Source organism: Nerophis ophidion, linkage group LG13, assembly GCF_033978795.1.
Source record: "Nerophis ophidion isolate RoL-2023_Sa linkage group LG13, RoL_Noph_v1.0, whole genome shotgun sequence".
Taxonomy (NCBI): Eukaryota; Metazoa; Chordata; class Actinopteri; order Syngnathiformes; family Syngnathidae; genus Nerophis; species Nerophis ophidion.
In genome coordinates this window covers 11,969,603-11,986,667 of record NC_084623.1, presented here as the reverse complement: position 1 = coordinate 11,986,667, position 17,065 = coordinate 11,969,603, and the positions used below count along the sequence as shown (strand labels likewise).

General features: G+C 41.2%; 1 protein-coding gene across 9 annotated transcripts in view; it reads left to right on the top strand.

The window, feature by feature from the left end:
- Window positions 1-17,065, top strand: part of LOC133564237 (PTB domain-containing engulfment adapter protein 1-like) — a 200,492-nt gene that overhangs the window by 46,798 nt on the left and 136,629 nt on the right. For 2 of the 9 annotated variants that reach the window (XM_061918407.1, XM_061918404.1), the window contains exon 1: window positions 15,768-15,879. The exons of 5 other annotated variants lie outside the window; for them this stretch is intronic. The gene's annotated coding sequence lies outside the window, so the exon portion shown is untranslated. Of the gene's footprint in view, window positions 1-15,767; window positions 15,880-17,065 lie in introns of those variants that run through there. 2 more of the 9 variants (XM_061918405.1, XM_061918408.1) reach the window with 2 other exon arrangements.

The following is a 17,065-nucleotide window of genomic DNA, read 5'->3' as shown; positions in this document are numbered from 1 at the left end:
CGTTTCTGGGTGTTGTTGATAAATGGCTTTCGCTGTCCATAGTAGAGTTTTAACTTGCACTCACAGAAGTAGCCAAAAACTGTAGTTGTGACAGTGGTTTTCTAAAGTGTTCCGGAGCTCATGTGGTGATATCCTTTGCACACTATTGTTGCTTTTTGAAACAGTACCGCCTGAGGGATCGAAGGTCATGGGCATTTAATGTTGGTTCTCGGCCTTGCTGCTTACGTGCAGGGTTTTGGAAAAAAAAAAAAAGAGAATGGATGTAAAGGATGTATAATTAATTTGGAGATTTTTCATGCAATTTCTTGTGAAAAATTTTACAAAAAACAAAAACTGCATGCATAAGACATTGGTAGTTTAAATACACTGTGATAGGTGTAATAAGCTTTAGCTTCAGCCTATTCCATTTCAAACTGTATGTACAAACCCCGTTTCCATATGAGTTGGGAAATTGTGTTAGATGTAAATATAAACGGAATACAATGACTTGCAAATCATTTTCAACCCATATTCAGTTGAATATGCTACAAAGACAACATATTTGATGTCCAAATTCATGAACTTAATTTTTTTTTTCAAATAATGATTCACTTTGAATTTCATGGTTGCAACATGTGCCAAAGTAGTTAGGAAAGGGCATGTTCACCACTGTGTTACATCACCTTTTCTTTTAACAACACTCTATAAACGTTTGGGAACTGAGGAAACTAATTGTTGAAGCTTTGAAAGGGGAATTCTTTCCCTATCCTGTTTTATGTAGAGCTTCAGTCGTTCGAGAGTCCGGGGTCTACGCTGTCGTATTTTACGCTTCATAATGCGCCGCACATTTTCGATGGGAGACAGGTCTGGACTGTAGGCGGGCCAGGAAAGTACCCAAACTCTTTTTATACGATACCACGCTGTTGTAATACGTGCTGAATGTGGCTTGGCATTGTCTTGCTGAAATTAGCAGGGGCGTCCATGAAAAAGACGGCGCTTAGATGACAGCATATGTTGTTCCAAAACCTGTATGTACCTTTCAGCATTAACGGTGCCTTCACAGATGTGTAAGTTACCCATGCCGTGGGCACTAACGCACCTCCATATTGTTACAGATGCTGGCTTTTGAACTCTGCGTCGATAACAGTCTGGATGGTTCGCTTCCCCTTTGGTCCGGATGACACGATGTCGAATAATTTCAAAAACAATTTGAAATGTGGACTCGTCAGACCACAGAACACTTTTCCGCTTTGCATCAGTTCATCTTAGATCATCTCGGGCCCAGAGAAGCCGGCTCCGTTTCTGGATGTTGTTGATAAATGGCTTTCGCTTTGCATAGTAGAGCTTTACCTTGCACTTACAGATGTAGCGACCAACTGTATTTAGTGACAGTGGTTTTCTGAAGTGTTCCTGAGCCCATGTGGTGATATCTTTTAGAGATTGATGTCGGTTTTTGATACAGTGCCATCTGAGGGACCGAAGGTCACGGTCATTCAATCTTGGTTTCCGGCCATGCTGCTTACGTGGAGTGATTTCTCCAGATTCTCTGAACCTTTTGATGATATTATGGACCGTAGATGTTGAAATCCCTAAATTTCTGGCAATTGCACTTTGAGAAACGTTGTTCATAAACTGTTTGACTATTTGCTCACGCAGTTGTGGACAAAGGGGTGTACCTCGCCCCATCCTTTCCTGTTAAGGCTGAGCATTTTTTGGGAAGCTGTCTTTATACCCAATCATGGCACCCACCTGTTCCCAAATAGCCTGCACACTTGTGGGATGTTCCAAATAAGTGTTTGATGAGCATTTCTCAACTTTATCAGTTTTTTTGCCACCTTTCCCAACTTCTTTGTCACATGTTGCTGGCATCAAATTCCAAAGTTAATGAGTATTTGCAACAAAAAAAAAAAGTTTATCAGTTTGAACATCAAATATGTTCTCTTTGTAGCATATTCAACTGAACATGGGTTGAAAATGATTTGCAAATCATTGCATTCCGTTTATATTTAACACAATTTCCCAACTCATATAGAAACGGGGTTTGTATTTCGAGAGCGTGAAAGTATTGAAACGACATTTTGCAATTGAAAAAGTGCGACAAATATTGATGGTTGTGGACGATTGCTCCACATGCTGTGGTCCAAGTGACCTCAGAAAGCTCAATGTTGTCAGAGAGTGTTGCTGAGAAACACGCCATTGTGTCCGAACTCACTGATGAGAGGATCTTTATGTCTCTTCCAGAATCCTGCTGCTAAGAGACCCGAGTTGAATAAAATGTATTTATATCATTAATAGAACACTGCATCCACCCGGGATTGACCTACTGTGTCACTGAGTGTTGGGTCGCACACTAGAAATGGAACTTCTACCCCCTACCTTATTTTTTAAATATAATTTAAGACGATATTTTTTTTCTTTTCTATGCATTCTAACTTGTAATGTATGGCAAGTATGAGGTGGCTAAAAATGCAACTAATGGGTGTACACTCTAAAAAAACATCCAAAACCCCGAAATAATACTCCCTTTACATCTCGTGAATGTTAATCAAGTGTTCGTGTCAGGTTTGAACACTGACGACATTTATTAAACAATACAAGAAGCAAGGAATTAAACAGAGACATTGCAGAGGGGTTAGTGCGTCTGCCTCACAATACAAAGGTCCTGAGTAGTCTGGGGTTCAAACCCGGGTTTCGGGATCTTTCTGTGTGGAGTTTGCATGTCCTCCCCGTGAATGCGTGGGTTCAGTCCGGGTACTCCGGCTTCCTCCCACCTCCAAAGACATGCACCTGGGGATAGGTTGATTGACAACACTAAATTGGCACTAGTGTGTGAATGTGAGTGTGAATGTTGTCTGTCTATCTGTGGCGGTGACTTGTCCAGGGTGTACCCCGCCTTCCGCCCGATTGTAGCAGAGATAGGCACCAGCGCCCCCCACCACCCCAAAGTGGATAAGCGGTAGAAAATGTATGGATGGATGAGGAGAAACACATCCCACGCTCTGACAAAAAATGTACGCCTCTTCTTTAATTTAGACTTTCCCTGATTACATGGCAACAGATGTTTTTAAGGGAGGGGGGGTGGTAAACAGCCATTGCCTTTGGTTACAAAACAGTTAAAAGAAAAGGTGGTGAAGTGCTGGCTGTCCAGAGTCGGGACCCGGGATGGACATCTCTGGGCCACTGATCCGTCTCCGCTTGGGATGGTCTCTTGCTGGCTCCACTATGGACGAAACTCTCGCTACTATATTAAATCCACTATGGACGGGACTCTCAATGTTAAGTTGGATCCACTATGGACTGGACTTTCACATTATCATGTTAGACCTGCTCGACATCTATTGCTTTCGGTCTCCCCTAGAGGGGTGGGGGTTGCCCACATATGCGGTCCTCTCCAAGCGTTCTCATAGTCATTGTCACTGACGTCCCACTGGGGTGAGTTTTTCCTTGCCCTTATGTGGGCTCTGTACCGCGGATGTCGTTGTGGCTTGTGCAGCCCTTTGAGACAGTTGTGATTTAGGGCTGTATATATAAACATTGATTGATTGATTGAAAACAGTTCAAAGAAAAGCTGCCTGGAGGGGAGTCAGGGCCTGCTTCCTCTCCACTTTGTAGATCTCGGGTCAAGACAAAATCTTCCTGTGGATTACAATAGAAGAAAGAAACCGACACCTTCATGTCGCTTCACATCCTACAGAGTGGAGTTGTACAAGCCTTTTGATTGTTAAGATCAAAGACAGCTTTTGTCCTCTACTGGACGAGCTGAACTCAATCTAACACAAAGTTTTGTGATAGCTTAGATACAATTATTCTAACAGTTCGCAATATTGTTATTATAAACGCTAGGGCTGCAAAGGGGTGGAAATTTTTCCGGTAAATTTCCTGAAAGTTTCCAGAGAGTGGCCACGGGACTTAAAGCCTGGGATGTTTGGAAATATTGACCATTTTTTGATTATTCAAAGTTAGACACAGTCCATGGGAATTAATGGGAATATATGGAAATTAATGGGGAATTACAATAATGATATATTATTGGGCACTTGTCTATATGCTGCTGCATCTTTGTGGCATTTTTGACGTAGCTCTTTGCACAGTATTTGCAAATTTCTTTTCCGCCTACATTGGTTGTGATGAAATGTCTCCACACGTCAGATGGTGTACGTGGCATTATTCTCTTCCTATTTATTTAGTCTTGTAAAACATTAATGCAATGCTAAGAACAATGGGAGACTGGGCTTTCTGCTCTGCCGCTCCCAGTCTGTGGAACCCTCTCCCTGACCACCTGAGGGCACCACAGACTGTGGATGCTTTTAAAAAAGGCTTAGAAACCCTTTCTTTTTAGATATATGCATACTAGTTCTAGCTGTTTTTATTTTTTATTTATTTGTATTATCTTTGTATTTTATTTTATTAATACACTGTGGCAATTTGAGGTTGTTTATTCAATGTAAAGTGCTTTTTTACGTATAAAATTTAATTTTTATTATTATTACCGTATTTCCTTGAATTGCCGTCGGGTATATAGTATGCGCCTGCCTACAATTACTCCCGGGTCAAACTCGTTTCGCAAAATATTATTTTTATAAGCGCATGTCTAGAATTCCCGCCGGGTCAAACTCGTTTCGCGAAATAATTAGCATATGCCTAAAATTTCCGCCAGGTCAAACTCGTCATCATTTTCAAAATGGAGGAGGCTGATTTCAATCATTTGAAATTTGCATAAAGGGAAGAAGATTAAGAGCTATTCAGTAGGATTTAAGGTCCAAGCTATTGAATATGCTAAAAAGAACAGTAAGCAGCTATGTTTTATCAATATACCGTAGCTGCGTGTGTCAAATATGAGTCATTAAATGACTTCCGCCTCCTGGTGGCAGAGGGCGCTAGTGATCCTTCTTGCGACTACTCGGCTGCAAGAGTGAGCAGCGATCGTTTATTTTTTTCCTCTCGCTTGCGCTTTTAACGTGGAGGATCACATATCTAAAATAAAACCGTTTTCTAAACTGGACTTTCAATCAAAGCAGGAGGTAATAAAGGAAGATCTCCATCGAGACAGATAGGCGTTTTGAACTGAAGAAAGATAAGGAAGACTTCTATAAAAAAGTTATCGATGCTTTTGATCAGAAGGAGCTGCGCATGGACTTCATTTATAAGTAAAGGTAAGAACATAATAACGTTTTTTTGTATTAAATGTGCTTTTCATGATGATATCCTTACATCACACTCAAATTTATAAGCGCAGGCCTAAATTTACCGCATGCCTTTGGTAAGCGCCGGAGTGAGAAGAGGTTTTGAATTAATTCAAGGAAATTTGGTATTATTACAGCTTTTATTAGACAGACCAAGGAACTGGAACATCACAGAAGGGGGGAATTGTCAGTTTTGTGGCCATTCTAAACATCCATCCATCCATTTTTCTACCGCTTATTCCCTTTTGTGGTCGCGTGGGGGGGCTGGCGCCTATCTGCTACATTCTAAACACCCAGGACTAAACAATAACAAGATCAGTTACCTGCTGAGTGAGGTCAGACGGGGAAATGATTGAATTATTTTGCAACCATAACAATACGTCCTGTATATCGGGAGGAGTCAAGGTGAAAGAAGCTTTCAGGCCTAAGAGAAGGAGCAACTTGCGGCGTTATGGCGTGGTCATGTTTTGTTACAACAGCTGGACCGCTAACATTTCCAGCAGGGCAATCAGCCATAAACACATAAACAATAATTAACAGTTTGGTGCTGGAGGTCCTAAAGAGGTCATTGGGAAATCATTAAATATGTTCGGTACGTCGCATCATCTTTCCACCTTAGTTCATGCTGGTGTCAACGGTATATTTTTATTACTGATTCTCTTTTATATTCAACTCAAGTCTCTTAGCAGCAGGAATCTGGAAGACGTATAAAGGTCCTGTCATCGGCGGTCTAAGACACAATGGAGGGTTTCTCAGCAACATTTGACAGGAGATTTGTGTCCAAATGAATTCATCTTTCAAGTTAAGGCTGTGTCTGTTTCATCTTTTTCTAAGGCAGCGGTGTCGAACTCAAATACGGAGTGGGCCAAAATTTTAAACGGAACAAAGCCGCGGGCCAAGGTTGAACAAATTAACCTTTTTGACAGGGACCCAAACAAGTTTTGCAATGAATATTGAACAAGCAAGGCTTATATAACTTTAGTGACATGCAAAATCCAGTTTTAAATAATAATAATAATAGTAATTAAAAAAATATCAATGGCATATCAAATAGAATTTACGTCACGGTGGCAGAGGGGCTAGTGCGTCTGCCTCACAATACGAAGTTCCTGCAGTCCTGGGTTCAAATCCAGGCTCGGGATCTTTCTGTGTGGAGTTTGCATGTTCTCCCCGTGAACGCGTGGGTTCCCTCCGGGTACTCCGGCTTCCTCCCACTTCCAAAGACATGCACCTGGGGATAGGTTGATTGGCAACACTAAATTGGCCCTAGTGTGTGAATGTGAGTGTGAATGTTGTCTGTCTATCTGTGTTGGCCCTGCGATGAGGTGGCGACTTGTCCAGGGTGTACCTTGCCTTCCGCCCGATTGTAGCTGAGATAGGCGGCAGCGCCCCCCGCGACCCCGAAAGGGAATAAGCGGTAGAAAATGGATGGATGGATGGATAAAAATGAAGTGAAGTGAACTATATTTATATAGCGCTTTTCTCTAGTGACTCAAAGCGCTTTACAGAGTGAAACCCAATATCTAATTTTTACATTTAAAGCAGTGTGGGTGGCCCTGGGAGCAGGTGGGTAAAGTGCCTTGCCCAAGGACACAACGGTAGTGACTAGGATTGCGGAAGCGGGAATCGAACCTGCAACCCTCACGTTGCTGGCACGGCCACTCTACCAACCGAGCTATACCGGTTGGTATGCCTTTATGTTATGTAAAGGCATAACATAAAAATGTTATGCCTTTACAATATTCTGAGGTAAATATCAATTTTTTTCCCACAGGCTAATAATACATTTGAAAATAAAATAACAATAATGAATGAACCAAACATTCAAGCCTTGAAGTAGCAAGAGAAAATGCATGAATAAAATGTTAATTATTGGTCAGTTTGCTGGAAGTTTCCCGGAAGAGTTAAGTGCTGCAAAGGGTTCTGGGTATTTGTTCTGTTGTGTTACGGTGCGGGTGTTCGCCCGAAATGTGTTTGTCATTCATGTTTGGTGTGGGTTCACAGTGTGACGCAAAGTTGTTTATACGGCCACCCTCAGTGTGACCTGTATGGCTGTTGACCAAGTATGCCTTGCATTCACTTGTGCGTGTGTGTAAAAGCCACAAATATTATGTGACACGCTGTTAGTATGGAGGAAACGCGAACGCTAAAGGCAGTGCCTTAAAATGCACGCCCCCAATATAGTTGTCCAGGTGGAAATCGGTAGAAATTCGGGAGAATGGTTGCCCCGGGAGATTTTCGGGAGGGGCACTGAACTTTGGGAGTCTACCGGGAAAATTAAGGGGGTTGGCAAGTATGAGTATTAGCGGTGAACGCGGTGTTACAGCGGCACCGACGCTGTATAACACCGGCGGGCCAAATCTAATGCTAAATTGATATTGCCTCAAGGGCCAAATTAAATTACACGGCGGGCCAGATTTGGCCCGCGGGCCAGAGTTTGACACCCATGTTCTAAGGGGTCGTGCAAAGACTGTGTTCCAATACCAGAGCAGTCTTTGGAAAGTTTTTTTTTGAACAGTCAAACTACACAATCTCACAAAAAGTGAGTGCATGTTTCAAAAAGCGACATCGGTGTGTAAAGGATATCACCACGGGGACTCAGGAACATTTCAGAGAAGCACTGTCAGCAACTACGGTTCGTAAGCGACTACGGTAACCAACATTGAATGACCGTGACCTTCGATCCCTCAGACGGCACTGTATCAAAAACCCAACATCAATCTCTAAAGGATTTCACCACATGGCTCAGGAACACTTCAGAAAACCACTGTCACTAAATACAGTTTGTCGCTACATCTGTAAGTGCAAGTTAAAGCTCTAATATGCAAAGCGAAAGCCCTTTATCAACAACATCCAGAAACACCGCCGGCTTCTCTGGGCCCAAAATCATCAAAGATGGACTGATGCAAAGTGGAAAAGTATTCTGTGGTCTGACGAGTCCACTTTTCAAACTGTTTTTGGAAATATTCAACATCGTGTTATTCGGACCAAAGGGGAAGCGAACCATCCAGACTGTTATCGACGCAAAGTTCAAAAGCCAGCATCTGTGATGGCATGGGGGTGCATTAGTGCCCAAGGCATGGGTAACTTACACATCTGTGAAGGCACCATTGATGCTGAAAGGTACATACAGGTTTTGGAACAACATATGCTGCCATCTAAGCGCCGTCATTTTCATGGACGCCCCTGCTTATTTAAGCAAAACAATGCCAAGCCACATTCAGCACGTGTTATAACAGCGTGGCTTTGTAAAAAAAAGAGTGTGGATACTTTCCTGGCCCGCCTGCAGTCCAGACCTGTCTCCCATCGAAAATGTGTGGCGCATTATGAAGCGTAAAATACGACAGCGTAGACCCCGGACTCTCGAACGACTGAAGCTCTACATAAGTGAAGTGAAGTGAAGTGAATTATATTTATATAGCGCTTTTTCTCTAGTGACTCAAAGCGCTTTACATAGTGAAACCCAATATCTAAGTTACATTCAAACCAGTGTGGGTGGCACTGGGAGCAGGTGGGTAAAGTGTCTTGCCCAAGGACACAACAGCAGTGACTAGGATGGCGGAAGCGGGAATCTAACCTGCAACCCTCAAGTTGCTGGCACGGCCACTCTACCAACCGAGCTAAACCGCCCCACAAAACAAGAATGGGAAAGAATTCCACTTTCAAAGCTTCAACAATTAATTTCCTCAGTTCCCAAACATTTATTGAGTGTTTTTAAAAGAAAAGGTGATGTAACACAGTGGTGAACATGCCCTTTCCCAACTACTTTGGCACGTGTTGCAGCCATGAAATTCTAAGTTAATTATTATTTGCAAAAAAAATAAAATAACATTTTCTGTCCTTGTAGTGCATTCAATTGAGTTGCGTTGAAAAGGATTTGCAAATCATGGTATTCTGTTTTTATTTACCTCTAACACAATCTCCCATGGAAACGGGGTTTGTACAATGAGCCTGCAGGACACAGCAGATGGAAATTTGCCTCTGGCTACAATCTGGCACAATAACATTGTATATGTCCATTAATGTGCATTTTCCAAAGTACTATAATAAAAGCGTTGTAATATACATCTAATAACAAGCTTATTGGTGTGTTTAGTGGGACAGGCAATACTTAAAATGCGGTTGTTTATAAATGATTTAATGTTTCTGTGCGCCAATAGTGCCACGGTTGGGGACCGCTGGCCTACATAACATATCATCGGACCATCTTCAAGCCTCTTTCTGACCGTCTCTTCAGAATTTCCCGTATTGCGGGCGGCCTTGTTCTATGTGCCAAAGCCCTCCTCCAGGCCATGCTTGTTGTTCTTAGTGCTTGACACTGATAACAGCTATTAAACAGACAAGAAGCAAGGAATCACACAGCGACAGAGTTAAATTTTGCTCAATGAGGAGGGACGTTATTGGGCTGTACTTTATTTACAGATCCGATCTGTGAATATTAAGCGTCGAGTCAGGAAATTCTGAATGCACCACGTTTTAAAACATTTTTCTTTCAGTCTTTTTGGGAATTTTTTGGAACACAAATTCTACCACACGTCCGACATCACTCCTATTCCTAGCGAATAGTACGAGGGGGTTGTTGTGGTCCTGAAGGCCAATGCACCGGAGTCTGGAACGGACTGCGTATAACAAAGGGTTAATATTGGACATTTTAGATGATAATCCGTTATACACCATTTTTTTTTGTTGATATCGGACATATATCTAATCAATATCACATCAAAACGTCCCTCGTTTGTAAAATATTCTCTTCTTCCTCGAGTTGATGCCCAAAAGCTCAATTTTGGTTTCATTCCTCACATATTTCCCTAAACCAGTGGTTGAATATCAGAAAAAAGATCTATTGGTATGACATCAGTGACACCACCACCCGGAAAATTACCAACACACCCACAATTAGGCAAGCATTTCAACCCCTGAACACGCCCGCACGCTTCGGCCTGTCTCTTAGGCTTCGAATCCCACGGCTCTCTACACCGCAGCCACAACACCCCAAACATTTTCTAGCGTTCAACATCCAACAACTCTTCCCTCAACCACGAGTTCATGACCATCATCGCGCCCACCACGTGGGCTCAGGAACACTTCAGAAAACCACTGTCAGTAACTACAGTTGATCTGTAAGTGCAAGTTAAAACTCTACTATGCAAAGCGAACACCATTTATCAACAACACCCGGAAACGTCGCCGGCTTCGCCGGGCCCGAGCTCATCTAAGATGGACTGATGCAAAGTGGAAAAGGGTTCATCATAGCAACTGACGCTACGTTCAAAGTTGAATTGCACACATTTTAAGATATTCAGCCCCTTACTGCCATCTGGTGGATGAAGTGGATAGTGCGCCCTCTCAATTCGTCACGTTGCATGTGTCAGGTAAAACGCGACAAGGGGGCCTATATGGGTCCCTTTCCTACTCCAATGCAGAAATTTATCACAAAGTATTCACTAACATTCGTTTCTAGATCGTCATTCGCTAAACGTAATGAATAATTGTTACCAATAGTTGTCGCCAGAATATAAATATATATATTTTTAGGCAGAATAGGTTCATCTTTTTTTGTCTATTTCACTATTTAAGTTGATCAAGCCTTTTCTAACATTCCATAAAACACAATGATACAAGTATGTGTTACAATATGTGCTGATGCCGTATCGGATTTATATCGGTCAACTCTTCCATCAACTATGAGTTCATGACCATCATCACGCCCACCAGGCTCAGGAACACTTCAGAAAACCACTGTCAGTATCTACAGTTGGTCGCTACATCTGTAAGTGCAAGTTAAAACTCTACTACGCAAAGCGAAAGCCATTTATCAACAACACCCAGAAACGCTGCCGGAGCTCATCTCAAATGGACTGACGCAAAAAGTGGAAAAGGGTTCATCATTTTGCAATAATGGAAAGCGCCACTCCGCATAGCAACTGACGCTGTGGTCAAATTTGAATTGCCACAGAACACATTTTAAGATGTTCAGCACCTTACTGCCATCTGGCGGGTGAAGTGGACAGTGCACCCCCTTAATTTGTCACGATTCATGTGTCAGGTAAAACGCGACAAAGGGGCCTATACGGATCCCCTTCCTACTCCAATGCAGAAATTTATCACAAAGTATCCACTAACATTCGTTTCTAGATCATCATTCGATAAACGTAATGAATAATTGTTACCACTAGTTGTCGCCAGAATATAATTTTTTTTATAATTAGCATAGGTACATGTTTTTTCTCTATTTCACTATTTAACTTGATCAAGCCTTTTCTAACATTCCATACTACAAAATGATACAATTGTGTGTTACGATATGTGTTGATGCCGTATCGGATTTATATCGGTCAACTCTTCCATCAACCATGAGTTAATGACCATCATCACGCCCACCAAGTGGGCTCAGGAACACTTCCGAAAACCACTGTCAGTATCTACAGTTGGTCGCTACATCTATAAGTGCAAGTTAAAACTCTACTACGCAAAGCAAAAGCCATTTATCAACAACACCCAGAAACGCTGCCCGAGCTTATCTCAAATGGACTTACGCAAAAAGTGGAAACGAGTTCATTGTTTTGCAATGATGGAAAGCTCTACTCCGCATAGCAACTGACGCTGTGGTCAAACTTGAATTGCCACAGAACACATTTTAAGATGTTCAGCACCTGACTGCCATCTGGCAGATGAAGTGGACAGTGCACCCCCTTAATTTGTCACGATTAATGTGTCAGGTAAAACGCGACAAAGGGGCCTACATGGATCCCCTTTGTACTCCAATGCAGAAATTTATCACAAAGTATCCACTAACATACGTTTCTAGATCATCATTCGCTAAAGGTAATGAATAATTGTTACCACTAGTTGTCACCAGAATATAATTTTTTTTTATAAACAGCATAGGTACATGTTTTTCTCTATTTCACTATTTAACTTGATCAAGCTTTTTCTAACATTCCATACTACAAAATTATACAATTGTGTGTTACGATATATGTTGATGCTGTATCGGATTTATATCGGTCAACTCTTCCATCAACCATGAGTTCATGACCATCATCACGCCCACCAAGTGGGCTCAGGAACATTTCAGAAAACCACTGTCAGTATCTACAGTTGGTCGCTACATCTGTAAGTGCAAGTCAAAACTCTACTATGCAAAGCGAACCCCATTTATCAACAACACCCAAGAACGCCGCCCGAGCTCATCTCAAATGGACTGATGCAAAAAGTGGAAAAGGGTTTATCGTTTTCCAATGATGGAAAGCGCTACCCCGCATAGCAACTGACGCTGTGGTCAAAGTTGGAATTGCTGCAGAACACATTTTAAGATGCTCAGCACTTTACTGCCATCTGGCGGATGAAGTGGACAGTGCACCCCCTTAATTTGTCACGATTCATGTGTCAGGTAAAACGCAACAAAGGGGCCTATATGGATCCCCTTTCTACTCCAATGCAGAAATTTATCACAAAGTACCCACTAACATACGTTTCTAGATCATCATTCGCTAAAGGTAATGAATAATTGTTACCACTAGTTGTCACCAGAATATAATTTTTTTTATAAACAGCATAGGTACATGTTTTTCTCTATTTCACTATTTAACTTGAGCAAGCCTTTTCTAACATTCCATACTACAAAATGATACAATTGTGTGTTACGATATGTGTTGATGCCGTATCGGATTTATATCGGTCAACTCTTCCATCAACCATGAGTTAATGACCATCATCACGCCCACCAAGTGGGCTCAGGAACACTTCAGAAAACCACTGTCAGTATCTACAGTTGGTCGCTACATCTGTAAGTGCAAGTTAAAACTCTATTATGCAAAGCGAACCCCATTTATCAACAACACCCAGAAACGCTGCCGGAGCTCATCTCAAATGGACTGATGCAAAAAGTGGAAAAGGGTTTATCGTTTTCCAATGATGGAAAGCGCTACCCCGCATAGCAACTGATGCTGTGGTCAAAGTTGAATTGCCACAGAACATATTTTAAGATGTTAAGCACTTTACTGCCATTTGGCAGATGAAGTGGATACTACAACATCTCAATTCGTCACGTTTCATGTGTCAGGTAAAATGCAACAACAGGGCCTATATGGATCCCCTTTCTACTCCAGTGCAGAAATTTATTACAAAGTATCCACTAACATACGTTTCTAGATCGTCATTCGCTAAACGTAATGAATAATGGTTACCACTAGTTGTCGCCAGAATATATATATATTTTTAAAGACGGCATAGGTTCATGTTTTTTCTCTGATTCGCTATTTAATTTGATGAAGCCTTTTCTAACATTCCATACTACAAAATAATACAATTGTGTGTTACGATATGTGTTGATGCCGTATCGGATTTATATCGGTCAAAACCAAAGGCTTCAAAATGGTAATTGTATTGGAAGTGGAAAAGTTGTATCGGGACATCCCTCGTAAATTATCCTCTGTCATTGCGGAAAGTCAACAAAAGAAGTATGCACATGAGTATATACCAGGAAATGGTCGTTAGTGTTTTTTCCACTTTCACATGATTTGAGCTGCCGAGTGTGCGTGTTACTTTCCCTCGCTTCGCCACAAGCGTACATGCGAGATGCTAATATGCAATAACGCGGGACACAGCAAAAAGGAAAAAAAACCTGAAGCAAAATAAAGTGTGAAGCGACGAGCCCACATCCGCAGACTTCCCAGATTTTAAATGCTCCCTCATGCAGAAACTGAATGGCTACCGAGCCAACAAAAACACACCCACACCCAAAGTCCTGACCAAGCTGAATCCCTAACCGGAGCCCCTGAAAACACAAGGAATGCTTTTGACTTCCATGTACGACCTTTGTGAAATACTAACCGAACGTTAGGCCGATAACACATTTTGTTGGACGATTTATTGACCTACAAATTATTGCCGATAAACGATTTTATTGCCATTATTTTTTTGACAACAAATAACCATATAATAGTGCAAGTATTCACTTTGAAATGGAATTGACTTGTATTTTTAGTCCATTTAAAAAAGTAATTGAAATGCAAACTTTTGAAGTACCAATTTAAATAAAACAAGCTAATAATGAAAAAAATATATACTCAGTCTGTCAGCAAAATTTCGCAATTTGATTTAAAAAAAAAAAAAAAGCAATACAACTAGGTTCTGTCCCGTTCTTTTTTTTGTTACGCATTCTAAATATTAAATAAATTCGATCAAAAGTCCGCTTACAATAGAGCCTAAGTGTGCCGTTAGATCCCGCCTATAGAGCCCCTAAAAAATGACGTGGTGGAACAAATAAAATGATGTGGGGTTTAATATCAGAATTATGTGGCGTGCCACATTAAAGTTATGGAACAGGCCACTTTAAATTTATTTGGGGGGTCAAAATGAAATAATGTGCTGGACCACATAAAAAGACACAGCTTGCCAAAGTAGAATCATGTGGTGTGCCACGTTAAAATGATGCGATGGGCCACATTAAAATGAAGTGGTGTACCATGTGAAATTTTTATGTGGCATGATAAATGATTACTTACATGGTGCACCACGTTAAAATCATGGTACTGTCCCCATTAAAATGATTTGGTAGTCCAAAACAAAATTAAGTGGTGGACCATAGCAGAATTATGTTCCAAATAAAATTGAGTGGTGGGCCACTTTAATAATGTGGTGGACCACTTTAAATGATGTGGTGGACCACTTGGAATGATGTGGTGTTCCATATCAAAAATTATGTGGCGTGCCACATTAAAGTTATGCAACAGGCCAAATCAAAATTAATTGGTGGGGCCACAATAAAATTAAATGGCGGGCCAAAATGAAATGATGTGCCAAACCACCTAAAAAGACATAGCGTGCCAAATTAGAATCATTTTGTGTGACACTTTGAAATGATGAGACGCACCACATAAAATGATGTTGTGTGATAAATTAGAACTACGTGGCACGCCACAACAAAATCATGGGACTGTCCCCAATAAAATTAAGTGGTGGCGCACAATAAAATAATTTGGTGTTCCATATTAGAATTATGTAGCATGCCACATTAAAGTTAAAAGAAAAGGTGATGTAACACAGTGGTGAACATGCCCTTTCCCAACTACTTTGGCAATTCCAAGTTAATTATTATCTGCAAAAAAAAAAAAAAAGTTTATGAGTTTGAACATCAAATATCTTGTCTTTGTAGTGCATTCAACTGAAAGTGGGTTGAAAATGATTTGCAAATCATTGTATTCCGTTCGTATTTACATCGAACACAATTTCCCAACTCATATGGAAACGGGGTTTTGTAGAAGTGGAGATGTCACCGAGATGACATGGTTTCCCTGGGAAGCCACACTTGATTTAAAGTGGCCTTCAAAACCCTTTTTTTTTTGGGCCAAGATGTTGACCCAAGTCTTCTGCCACGCAGCATGATGATGATGATTCACCGCAGGGGGAAAAAAAAAAAAAAGAAGAAGGTCAGACTGTGACCTCTGGCATGTCGGGGTTTTATAGGTCGCGCCTGGGTTTGCCACAATGCAGCTCAGTGAAACCCGTTTTTTTTTTCACACATGCGTAACTTAAAAAAAAAAAAGGGAATTCTTCCCAAACCGTGGGCGGGGTTTGAATGTTAAAGTATCATGTGTCCCAGCAAAGCTTTCTTGTTGAGTTTTCAAACCCTCACGCTGCAGTCTGTAGTTCACCACCATCTGGACAGCAGCTGAGAACTATTAGGATCCCTTCCTGTTGCATTCTAAGGGACGTAAGTTAGCATTGTTGTTGTTGTTTGGCATTTTTTATTTATTTTTTTAAACTGAAGTGGTGCATTAGCTTTCTAAAGCGATAGAACAGGTGTTTGACATGTTAAAACATTTTTTTTTCCAGGAATGAACGGACTGAATCGTGTATTTCTGTCGCGGTTTTCTCACATTTAACCCGTAATTTTCACCAGCCAAAGTGGAAGGAAATAAAAGGAAGAATTTTTGTTGATTTTCCTCTACCTTGAATGATGTCGTGACCCGAGTTCAGAGCGTTCGAGTCCCGTTAGAGAGCCCGGTGCACACTTGACTAGTCAACCCGGGTCGCTTTTGTGTTTTGATGAGCGAAATCCTTGTCGTTTGTTACGTTTTAATGTCTCCATTTGTAGAAAAAGAGCATTTCACAGAAAAATAAAGCGGGCGGTGGTCTTAACCAGGAACATTCCTCCGCAAGCGGAATTCCACACGTTTGAGTCACTGGAGTTCCACTGTTGGGGGGGGCAAGACGTATTTGTCTTTCTGCATCTCAGCATCACAACAAGGAATATGGGTGGGAATTGATAGGATTTTTCCGGTTCCAATTCCACTTTTGACTCGGTTCTTTAACGATTCTATTATCGGTTGTAGTTTTGAAAAAAAAAAATGGTGAATTAGCATCAATTTTGCTAAGTTTCGAGTAGGGGTCTGCAACCCGCGGCTCTAGAGCTCTTTGAACATGGAAAAAAATATACAAACCCTGTTTCCATATGAGTTGGGAAATTGTGTTAGATGTAAATATAAAAGGAATACAATGATTTGAAAATCATTTTCAAGCCATATTTAATTGAATTCACTACAAAGACAAGATATTTGATGTTCAAACTCATAAACTGTTTTTTTTTTACAAATAATGATTAACTTAGAATTTAATGGCTCCAACATGTGCCAAAGTTGTTGGGAAAGGGCATGTTCACCACTGTGTTACATCACCTTTTCTTTTAATAACACTCAATAAACGTTTGGGAACTCAGGAAACTAATTGTTGAAGCTCTGCCAGTGAAATTCTTTCCCATTCTTGTTTTATGTAGAGCTTCAGTCGTATTTTACGCTTCATAATGCGCCACACATGTTCGATGGGAGACAGGTCTGGACTGTAGGCGGGCCAGGAAAGTACCCGCACTCTTTTATTTACGAAGCCACGCTCTCGTAAAA